The 10,818-nt window shown below is 35.8% G+C and overlaps 1 long non-coding RNA gene across 1 annotated transcript in view; it reads right to left on the reverse strand.

Annotated features, from left to right (window-relative positions):
* Positions 1 to 10,818, reverse strand: part of LOC108447774 — a 41,261-nt gene that overhangs the window by 4,787 nt on the left and 25,656 nt on the right. Inside the window, exon 2 of the long non-coding RNA XR_001863462.1 lies at positions 1,887 to 1,971. This is a non-coding gene — a long non-coding RNA (uncharacterized LOC108447774). The remainder of the gene's footprint in view (positions 1 to 1,886; positions 1,972 to 10,818) is intronic.

A 10,818-nucleotide genomic window follows, 5' to 3' on the forward strand; every position in this document is an offset into this window, starting at 1 on the left:
CTGAACTGCTACCTGTATTATAACTGTATTGCTATTTGTATAGCTACACTCTAAACTATTTTTCCGTAAGGTTTTGTCATTCTCAGAACTCAAAAAACCTCCCTTCAAAGATTTTCTTCTGAACATACCAAATTCTAGTAACCAGTTAGTGGCAGTCTGACATAGAATTCTCTGAAGAATTTTGTTTGTACTACCCTGCAAGCATTCTTTATGGTACCATGTCAAGGAGTTCTCCTCTTTCAATGTTTGATTCACACATTAATACTGCTGGGGTTTCTTACAAAAGTATTTCTGAAACGGAACACTTTCTTTAACAGCCTTTAAGGTTTGAACCAAACCATCCAATGCTTGCTATCCTTTTATGTGCAATATTCTTATAAATTAGCAGATGCAAAGATGAGCAGGAGGCTTTTCCGGCGCATGCCGTGGCCTGCTTATCTTTATATGCTTCATAAAAAGCATGTTCTAAATGGCAGGAGTGTCACCTATGGAAGGAAAGGCCTTTTAAAAATGTTTTCGAGTTGCCAATGCTTTATTAGCTTTATTTTACAATCAGAGATGAAGTTCTTCCTTGTCTCTCTTTTTTTTTTATCTTGGCAAAGTAAAACTAGAGCTGGTAGAACTTGGGATGGGCATGTGGAAGGGAAGAAACAGCACCTCTGTTTATGTTTCATTCTTTGTAAAACCACAGAGTCTCACAACCAGCTTGAAGCTGCATCAGACTTTAGCCACTCCACAGAATTACAGCAGGATAGGAAAGGGCTGAACTGAAAGATGAGCTGCTGTATAGTACATCCAAGGTGAAAATGTCCCAGGGTGCAAATAACGTCTCTGAGCAGGATTAACATTTCTAAATTTTCTGTCAAGCACTGAGCAGAAACCATGTTTGTGTAGCTCCCAAAGGAAAAACAGCTTTGCTAGGTGACCAGAAATGGAGACCAGTGAAATGTATTTCAAATCACATGTAGCAAAGCATAGAAGCATGGCCTTATTCTCTGCATAGCCCTACCACATGGGCAAAGAACCGTGTTCCTTGGGTCTGATCAGAATGAAGATTGTACTGGAGTGATTTGTTGAGCTGATACTTCTGGGTTCATTGAAAGCTCACTAAGCAAATGAAAAATGTTGCATTAGCATTAATAAGCTTCAGAAACTAAAATCCTATGATCTGCAGAGCATGAGACTGATTTCACAGTAAATCACCTCATTGCAGTTTTTGAACTGAACAAATGCAATGAGATTAGAAGGAACCTCTCACAGATATTTCTCTTTTCAAAATATAAATGGGTATGTATTGCCTATATATATGTTCCTGTCTGTTACTTATCACCAACTAGTAATTCCATTAAATGTGTATTTTTCTTCTCTGATAATGCCTTGAAACTTGTTGGACTCAACTAAGCATTATGACTTGCAATAGGTGACAACTTTGAGTCAGAACTTCCAAGAAAAAAGTTTTTAAATTGATATTTTTATTATTTCTGCACAGCAAACACCCAGATTAGAATGGGATTTTTGAACTAAGAAATTATGAAATCTTCGTAAGAAAGTGTTGACATGAAAAAATTCTGTTGAATTATTTCACTGATCAATGTCTTGAAAGACAAATTTAGCAGCATTTATTGAATAAAAAAGCAGAGAGATTCAGAAAATACAACACTAGAAGGGAAAAGGTTCCATTTGTGAGTTGGAAAAAATCCTAATGAGAAAGTAAATCACACGCCTCATCAAATAAAAACCCCTTTAAGAATTAAAAACTGTCAGCAAAAGAAAACTCTAAGCCAGGTTGCTCATCTTGTGCATGTTGTGTCTTTAGCTGGATCAGAGCATGCCTTAAACAGTCAAAAAAATCTGTGGATACATGCTCTGTATCATGTCGGACTTACCCAGCAGAGGAAGGAAGCCAAGGCAGACAGATCTCCACTTCCAGCCTCACACTGCACCATATGGCAGAGACACACAGACAGTGCCCTAGAGGAGACAGACGAAAGGTTTATTTAATTCCAAAAACCCTAAAGTATTATGAATGAATGTTATAACAGAAGAGTGGGAAAAACAGCCTGCATTTCCTGTACTGGGCAATCTGTGGATCTCCCATTCCATCTTATCTGCTGATAAACCAGTTGTAGTAGATTGTTTTGCACCAGCAGAGCATGCAGAGGTCTCCCACTGGAGCAGTAAATCTAACCCAGCATACTTCATAATGGAGGAAACTGCTGAGCCTGGCTTTTTCATGACCTGTAAATGATATTGGACTCCTTTATTTCACAGTAGACTAACCATGCTGGATGTCACTTCAGGGTGAAATGGGCGTGCTTGGGTGTATATATATATGGATTTGTGGGGGAACTGCAGTACCACATATTTTGGTAGGAGAAATCTGCTCATAGTAACTCTGATTCTTGAAGTAAGCAAAATTAACATTTAATATATCCACATTTTGCTTGATAAAGGATTCGACAAATGATCTTGGCCTATTGTGGAGAAAGGTAATGCAGAGCTATTTTGGTGCTGGGGATCTAGTCCCTTTAATATGACATGGGGCATCTGAGAAATATAGATGAGACAGACAGGGATAAGCAGAGGGCCTGTTTTCCTTCTGGAGTGGCAGCTGGAAGCTAAACAGCATGCCTGGTACAAAAATGACACAGGAACCTACCTTCAGGTACCTGAATAACCAACTCCCCTATTTTTGGGGGGAGAAAACAAGAGCAAAAAAAAAAAAAATCAGTTCAACAAACCCAAGTACATAAACTACCAGTTATAAAATTTTTGGCTGTGAGCACTAGCACTGATCACATGCCAAATGATTTTTCTGGACCTTTAAAAATAAAGTCATTAAGGATTTAAGTGTCACCAGTACTGACACTATAAAACATATGTAGCCCTCCTTGCTTCACAGCAAAGCCATCCAGTCTGGCCCCTGAAACACACAACATGTGCCTTCCTTTGGCTGGGGGTGTCCGTGGGTGTGAGGGAGCAGGGAGGGAGTGTGGGTTGCCCAAATGCCCCTAGGGAGAAGGTGGCTGCCAGCAATTTTCCTTCCATCATACGCACATGTCTCTAGCCTGTTCATCCAGTAGTCAGCATCAGCTCCTTCCTCCCCCATTTCCTTCCATCCTCCTCACTGCAGAGCTATAGTACAGTAAGGATTCTGGTTTCAAGGTCCAACAAAAATATTTCATGGAAACGATAGAGACTAGCTTGTCATTTGCAATTTTTTCTGAACGAATTCTCCATATTTCAACAGGTTAGCCTCTCCTGTCACATGAGATGGTTGGACACCACCTGCATAAGATAACAGATTCTTTCTAATCTGCTCATGGGTTATTTAGAACCAGTCGTGCATAGTGATTAACGGCACTTTTTTCCCACATTTCATCGCCCATACTTTTTAAACTTGATTTTTTCACCTATTTTTATCCGGCCTTCTCATTCTTCCTTCTGCCTTTATCCTAGTTCAGGCTCCCTTTTTCCCCTCTTTGAAAAAAAGAGAACAGAAGAAAATGTTGTTTCACTCTTTAAATGGGTTCTATCCCTCAGAGGTCTAGGGAAGAATATTGTGAAAAGCAAAAACTAGAGGTTGCAGACACAGCAGGCAAGCAGGAGTCACAGGTTTCAGCAGAGAGTAGCTTTTGCTTTTTTTTTGTTTGTTTGTTTGAATGTATTTGACAAGGACTAGACAAATATATAGTGAATTAAAGGCTTCAGATTGCTAGGTTCAATGGCAAGGTTGGTATTCTCATTTATAAAGATTTCTTATGCAAGCTGGTAAATGAGCATCCACAGGAACACATGTGATTTATAACAAACCCAGGTGAATGGTGGCAGAATTCATGCCAAAGATTATTTTTAAAAAAGAAAAGGAAAAGTGAACTTACTCTGTTCCCAAATGTGAAGCCTATTTTTAATTCATACTACTTTTCAAATACTGGAGCTATCCAGGAATAACTATGGAGTCATTGCCGAACTTCAGATATATGTATATATAATACTTACTATCAATGACTATGCAGCCATACATACATAGAATACAATATTTGAAGGAGATAAATGTGGTTTATCATGTTAGCTCCATTAAGCTTAAGTATATGAAAATATCTTTGACAAACTCAACTGATTTGAACACTGTGCTTTGAAATTTGAAAAACAACTGAAAAATTAAAAAGCTGAAAAGCAAAAGACACAATTCTTTTGCCTCTGGTTCATATTCCAAGCAGGTAAAAAAAATTATTTCCCACCTCATCTCTTCTTTTAATCATATGATCAGTTTCAGTGCCTATTTCATATTAGCATTATGTAAAATTATTGTATTAAGTCCTTGTTTTCACTCTATGCATTCTATGTGTTTTGGATTTCATGTACATTTTACTTAGAATATTAGAATACACAGTGGGTTCTCATCTTCTATATTCTGCTGTATCTTTACTTAGTCATATACTTATTTAATATCTATAAGTTACTATGTGGTGGTAGATTTTTGTCAGTTGAATTTTCACTGACTCTCCATTAGAGGTAAGATCTTACTTGTTAAAAAAAGCTATAATGAATTACATAAAATTTCCTTTTATATTCTTCAGTTCTGCTAAGAATATTTTTTAGGTTGCTGGATAATTAGCTTTTGCCCCTCCTTAGGTACAGGCCTGAGTTCTCAAGGACCCACAAGACAAATGTGCCATAGAATGTGCATCCTAAAGAAAAATTATATTAGCTCTCAGCCCCTCCTTCTTCAGAGGAGTCAATTATAAAATTTCAGTGACATCAACACTGCCAGGTTTTTTACTTTAAGAAGGGCAAAATAGTGTAATGTTCCTTCCTTCTTAATGCTTCCAGATAGGGAAATTTAAAGACCAAGGCTGTGGCAAAGGAAATTAAAATTAAAGGGAGAAAGAGACCTGAGTACAGCATCAGGGTTGACTGACTGGGTAGATTAATGAGTGCATACTGAGTTTAACTAATGTTATTTTCAGTAGCTAAAATCAGGGTTCCCTGACCGTTACAAAAACAGGATTTTGTAAGTATTTGAGACCAAGTTTTAATAAATGTAGAGGTAAACAGACTCAACTAAGTGAAAAAAATGAAAATCAAAATAAGGAAAGAAAAATGTAATTTTTAATGTTTTGTTTAAACCTTATTTTTAGCCGGAGCTCTCAATATATACAGGACAGTCTATTTCATGCTCTTGTACATCACAGTACAATGCACCTCAATGTCCTAAATGCATGCAAAATGTCCTAAATAAATAACGCTGGCATATAAAAATAGTTCTTTGCCAGCCAAGAAATGAAGCAGATCTGCGATCTGCATAACACAAACCTATGTCTGTACCATCTTTACGGAAAGACATAAATGAAAATGGAGTCAAAGGGATATTTTATTTAAACGGTTGATTGCTTTGAGTTTAAGGCTTGTACAAAACAAGTATTTTTTGATGAGACATGGTAAAAATCTCCCAAAAGTTAGGTTTACTATAGAGGACTGAGTCTTGGGATAGTTAAGAATGTTTATAAAAATAGAAGACAGACAGTAAAAATGCTAGGATATTGAGTAATTTTAATTTCCTTAACCTACTCCTAGAAAATTAATGCAAGGCTATCAGCAGATATCACATTCCTTGGTATGATAAAAAAACCCCAAAACATATTTCTTTATTAAGTGGTGAAGACATAGCAACAAAATATGATACTAGTTTTATTTTTAATGAGACAAACCTTACCAAAGTAATAGGAAATTTTAGTTTATAAGTTGATTCAGTTAATTCAGTTAAAATTTCAGAAAAACAAGCTTTGAGAAGTACTGTAAATTTTCTAGCAAGTTTGCCTAGAATGATGAGTTCAAGAATTTGAAACTAAAGAGGATGCAGAAACCTGTTGTGTCCAATATATTAGCTTGGTGCTTGAAGTTCAGGGGAAAAAAATCCGTTACAAACCAGAAACTTGAGCGGGTTACAGACTTCCTGGGATGACTAAGCAGTTCCTACAGAGATTAAGAGTAAAAATAGAGCATGCAAATATGGAAATAGGAATGTAGCACTTTTCTACATCTTGGCAATTTAGAGATTTAGAAAAGACCAACAGCCTACTGTGGACCTAGATCTTGCAAAGAAAATGAAAATATGACACTAATACTGTCCTTAGCCATAAAGGAAGAACTAAACAGAAACTGTAAAACCAGTGTACTGCAGACTAAAGACACAAGACTAATGCCAAAAATAATGAAGTACGCCCAAATATTAAAAGATGATACTAGAGTCAAGTAAGAAAAAAAAGGGTAGAGTCATGGAAAAACAATATATATCATGGAAAAAATATCTAGGTTTCTCAGGATAACAAAAGGAAGGGCTGAAAGATCAACATGTGAAACCACAGCTATAAATATCTAAACATTACAGAATAGGGGAAAGAATTTTGAATGCCACCACCATGTTTTTATGAAAGTATGAGTTTATTCTAGACATTGTTGCTCACATTTTTCAGTGACTTAGTTATTTTTCTCTACTGATGTACTAGAGAAGTAATCCACATATTACAATAAAGGCAGTTCATATTCATATGATATAAAACTGCAATACTGAAAATCTGGAGTCTATCTTTTCTTACAAGATATTGAGAAGCCAACTAAAAGGAATATTCCAATGATTTCTGACGATTCTCCACTGGTCTCAATGAAATATTTATAAGAGCATCAGTTCTTTTCTGTTATAAAATAAAGGTGTGCAATGTTACAAGCATGCCTCGTGAAGTACAACAAATTTGTGACCTGTCTAAAGCTTTGGTGCCTACCTAGATCCTGAGATTTTAAGTAGAATTGGAAAGAAGCACCTCTGTAGTCCGTTCCACTCTAGTACCATAGCAGCTATGCAATGAAATAATTTATTTCAGAAAGTTTCACAGAAAAAAGTAATCCACAGAAACTTACAAAGAATCTAATAATCTCAAGATCTCTAATCAATAGCCGTAACTATAATGACTACAGGAAAAAAATGGAAGAATTTCAAACTGAACAAAAAAGGAAAACAGAGCATTGTGCAAAAGAAGGCAAAATAAATAAATAAATAAAAGGGATGCTCTCTGTGATTTGACCTGCAAGAAAACAGTCTTTCTGCTTTCCACTATGGTCACCACTCCAACCCTGAGCATGTGAGCAGGGCTCAATAGCACAGCACCTGATAAATCAATGCTACTGAGAGCAGTAGTGAACACTAATCTCCAGTCTGCCACTGTGTTCAATTAAGAAAATACTTTAGGTAAAAAAAACCGAACCCAAAACCAAGCAACAAAACACAAACACAAAAGCACCCCACATTATTCATATTATTCATGTATTATACATATATTCATTATTCAACTATCCATATATAGCATATACAAAGAACAATCACTCTCCTTTCAAATCTCTTTGAAAGTATCGATACATCAAATAGACAGAGATTCTGTTTCAATTTTCAAATATTCTGTCATCTTTTCCATGAACATGTCATGTTCTCATGATTCTTCGTTATTATGCTGTTTTGGAAGATTTTTTTTGAGCATAAATCTTTAAAAAAGGAGAAGAAGAAGAAGGAGAAGGAGAAGAAGGAGAAGGAGAAGGAGAAGGAGAAGTAGAAGAAGAAGAAGAAGAAGAAGAAGAAGAAGGAGAAGAAGAAGAGGAAGAAGACGACCACGACGATGACGTTGTTGTTTTAAATTTATTTTTGTATTTCTGTGGCTATTTTCCCCTCCTGAAATTTACTTTTTTATTTTAATAAATAGTCAACAACTGCCTCAGACTCTGTTCCACTAAGCTAAAAAAGTCAAATACTTTTAATTCCACTTCTTTAGATGGATAGTCTTCTCCTCTGATTAATCTAGTAAACCACAGGCTGTTTTCAGATAAAAATTTTGTTACTTGAAAAACGCTAAGGAAGAGGAACCAGGAGTAACTAAAAAAACTCAGAGAAAAATAGCCTTACTATCACTTTTTCAGGAAAATTCACATTCAAAAAAAGACATAGTGGAAATAACTTTCATTGTTATTTTCCCAAGCCATCATTAGTTGGCTGCAGATACTTTCATCTGCTAAAAGCAGTGGCTAAAGGCCTGTTTATTTTAACAGAAACAGGATTTCAAAGACCTTTTGAAAAAATCTTGCTGGATAGTTAAGGCAATTGACAAGCCTAGACAGAAAAATAAAAAAGAAAAAAAGAAAACAACAGAGCTTTGATCTCCTTGGTTGCACCTACCAAATGTCACACTCTAGGATATCATGAAATACAGACAGATACCAAAATTACTGGAGTTAACTGGAATTAACACAGGAAATTCAGAGCAGCATGTTCCCTGAGATAATTTGCCCTTCATTGTGCAGTACTGACATTCAGTACCTGAGAGATTTAGATGCCACCACTCTGTTGAAGTGTGCTTTTCCTTTTCTTTCTGAAGTTCTCTACACCATCCTCATGAAACTGCATATGATACCTTAGTCATTACAGGGAATCTTGATTCTCAACTACTGTTTGCCTTGGAAGATCTCCCTTTATGAAACATCCGCTAAACCAGATGCCTTCCAGCTTAGACTGAGAGATCAGAAATGAAGTAATAGCTTGAAAATCACAGTATCCTCATGAAACCTGGCAGTGCAGACAGCAACAGGAGACTGGAAACAGGGTGAGAACTCAGCTAACCATCTGATATCCAAGCAGATAGTCTGCTATATGCTGCATACAGCAGGTACAAGGCTGAAAAAGGCATTCATGTTAGCAGAAAGGGTACACAGTAAATGTGCTGAAAGGAACCCGAAGTTTTCTAAGCAGTGCAAGTATCCATGTCGTGTGATATCATGGATCAGCTGCAGATAGACTAGAGTACATTTTTTTAGATATCAGTGTTTTTCTTCTTTTTTTTTATCAATGCACATTGCTACCCAATGAAAAACGTGCCAAAAAGATCAAAAAGAATAAGAATGATTCAACAATACAAAACCCCAACTTTTAAAGCCACTGTTTTTTCAGAGTAGCGCACTTTTCTAGACTGCATTGTATGAAGACACTGTGGGTGTTGAATGTGTCTAATATTTATCACACATGCAACAGAAACAAAAAAGATTGTCCCAGGTTGCCTGAAACTTAAGATAGATTATTTAGTATTTAAGAGTATAGCAAGTCTACTCTGGTTCCATGACTCTCAGTGAAATCCTAAATCAACGAACAGTTCACTACCTCTGAGTTTTAATTTCTGAGAGATTTGTGTAGACCTAGCATGAATTAGACTCTCCTCCTGCAACAAACGTAGACAAGCAGACTAAAAATATTAAAATTAAATTACTGTGACGTAACCTTATGCACAAGCATTTAACTCAGTAATTACACATACACTGAAAATAGAGCCCATGATCTCTAGATTCAAACTCAGACACTTTGGCCTTCAGTAAGAGTGCTAAAAGTGGATTTGTTTGCCGTATGAGAGCTTTGTCACGTACCTTAATTAATGCATTGCAGAACACAAGTGTAATGACCATCATATTCTTAAAAATAAATTTCTTGAACATCTCTATTTTGGGTATTAGGGTTAATGACAGAAATAATGAATTATCTTGTGATTCTCTGAAATAAAAGATGAAGTCTCATGAATAGAATACTGTTGAGAATCACTTTCTATAGTTTCCTCAGTGATATGATGACTTATAAAACATGGACTGGTCTCTAAAGGTAGCAATAAATCAAAAGTATAATGTTAGAAGTGTGATTTATTTTTTCCTAAATTTACATTCATCCTGCTCTTTTCAATTCTAAAATATAAGCTAGTTTCAACCAAAATCTGCCCTGGGGACCTGAAGAAGTGCAAAAATACTGTATGCTTCACCATTCTGTGCCTATGAATGATTGTCTACACCTGAAATCCCAAAATTCACGGAAGTAAAGATCAGTAAAAAACCCATCTGAATGCACACATCTTCTTGACTACCTAACCTTGAAATTTATGGAACCAAGGGAGTGTACTAACTTCTCAATGTAAGTGTGATGAACAATATCAGCCCCTGTCCTGAATAATAAGAATCTTATTTTGGACAAGGTCCATTTAAACTATTTTTCCTCATGAGTGACCTGTCAGTATAAAACAATCGTTACATACATAATTTTACTGCAGTTGGCATTTTCAAATGCTCCTGAGTTTGTAACATCAAAGTTGAAACACTTTCCAGAGCATCATCATTCAGAATATCTTGTTGTCTACTCTCAATTTACATCAAAACTCAAATTCCAATTATTCTTCCCTTTGATTTTTGCTTCAAATTTTGTTTTCTACTTTGTTATATGTTATTTCCCACTGTATGCTGTACTTAATGAATATAAATGGTGAGTTTTGAATTGGACTACAACTTAATATTTTGTTTCTTAATATCATGCTGTTTTCAGAAAATAGGCACTTGGTAAGTGAACAAAGTAGAGAGGGTTCATAATCTGTGTGAACCTGGACCAAATACAGTGTGATTGTCCAGGGAAAAGAGGGGACATCAAAGATTGTATACTGACAGCTGATCATGACTAGATGGAATATCTAGCTGTGCTTTGCAGCAGACAAAAACATTTTGGAGAACCCATAAAAATCCCAGCAAAATAGTAAAATTTCAGATTACATATATATGTGAACACATTTTCTTTCTTTTTTCAATAGAAAGTACAAATTCATTTAAAGTTGCTAACAAAAAAAAAAATTTGAATTCCTAAGTAGTTTCCCTAAGAGTAAGTCCCACACAAAGTGAAACCTATATTACAATATGAATATTTTAAGGACTATAGAAATTCAGAGTACCACTTGGGGGTGAAAAATAGACAAAACT

This window comes from Corvus brachyrhynchos, unplaced genomic scaffold (assembly GCF_000691975.1).
Source record: "Corvus brachyrhynchos isolate BGI_N302 unplaced genomic scaffold, ASM69197v1 scaffold23, whole genome shotgun sequence".
Lineage (NCBI taxonomy): Eukaryota > Metazoa > Chordata > Aves > Passeriformes > Corvidae > Corvus > Corvus brachyrhynchos.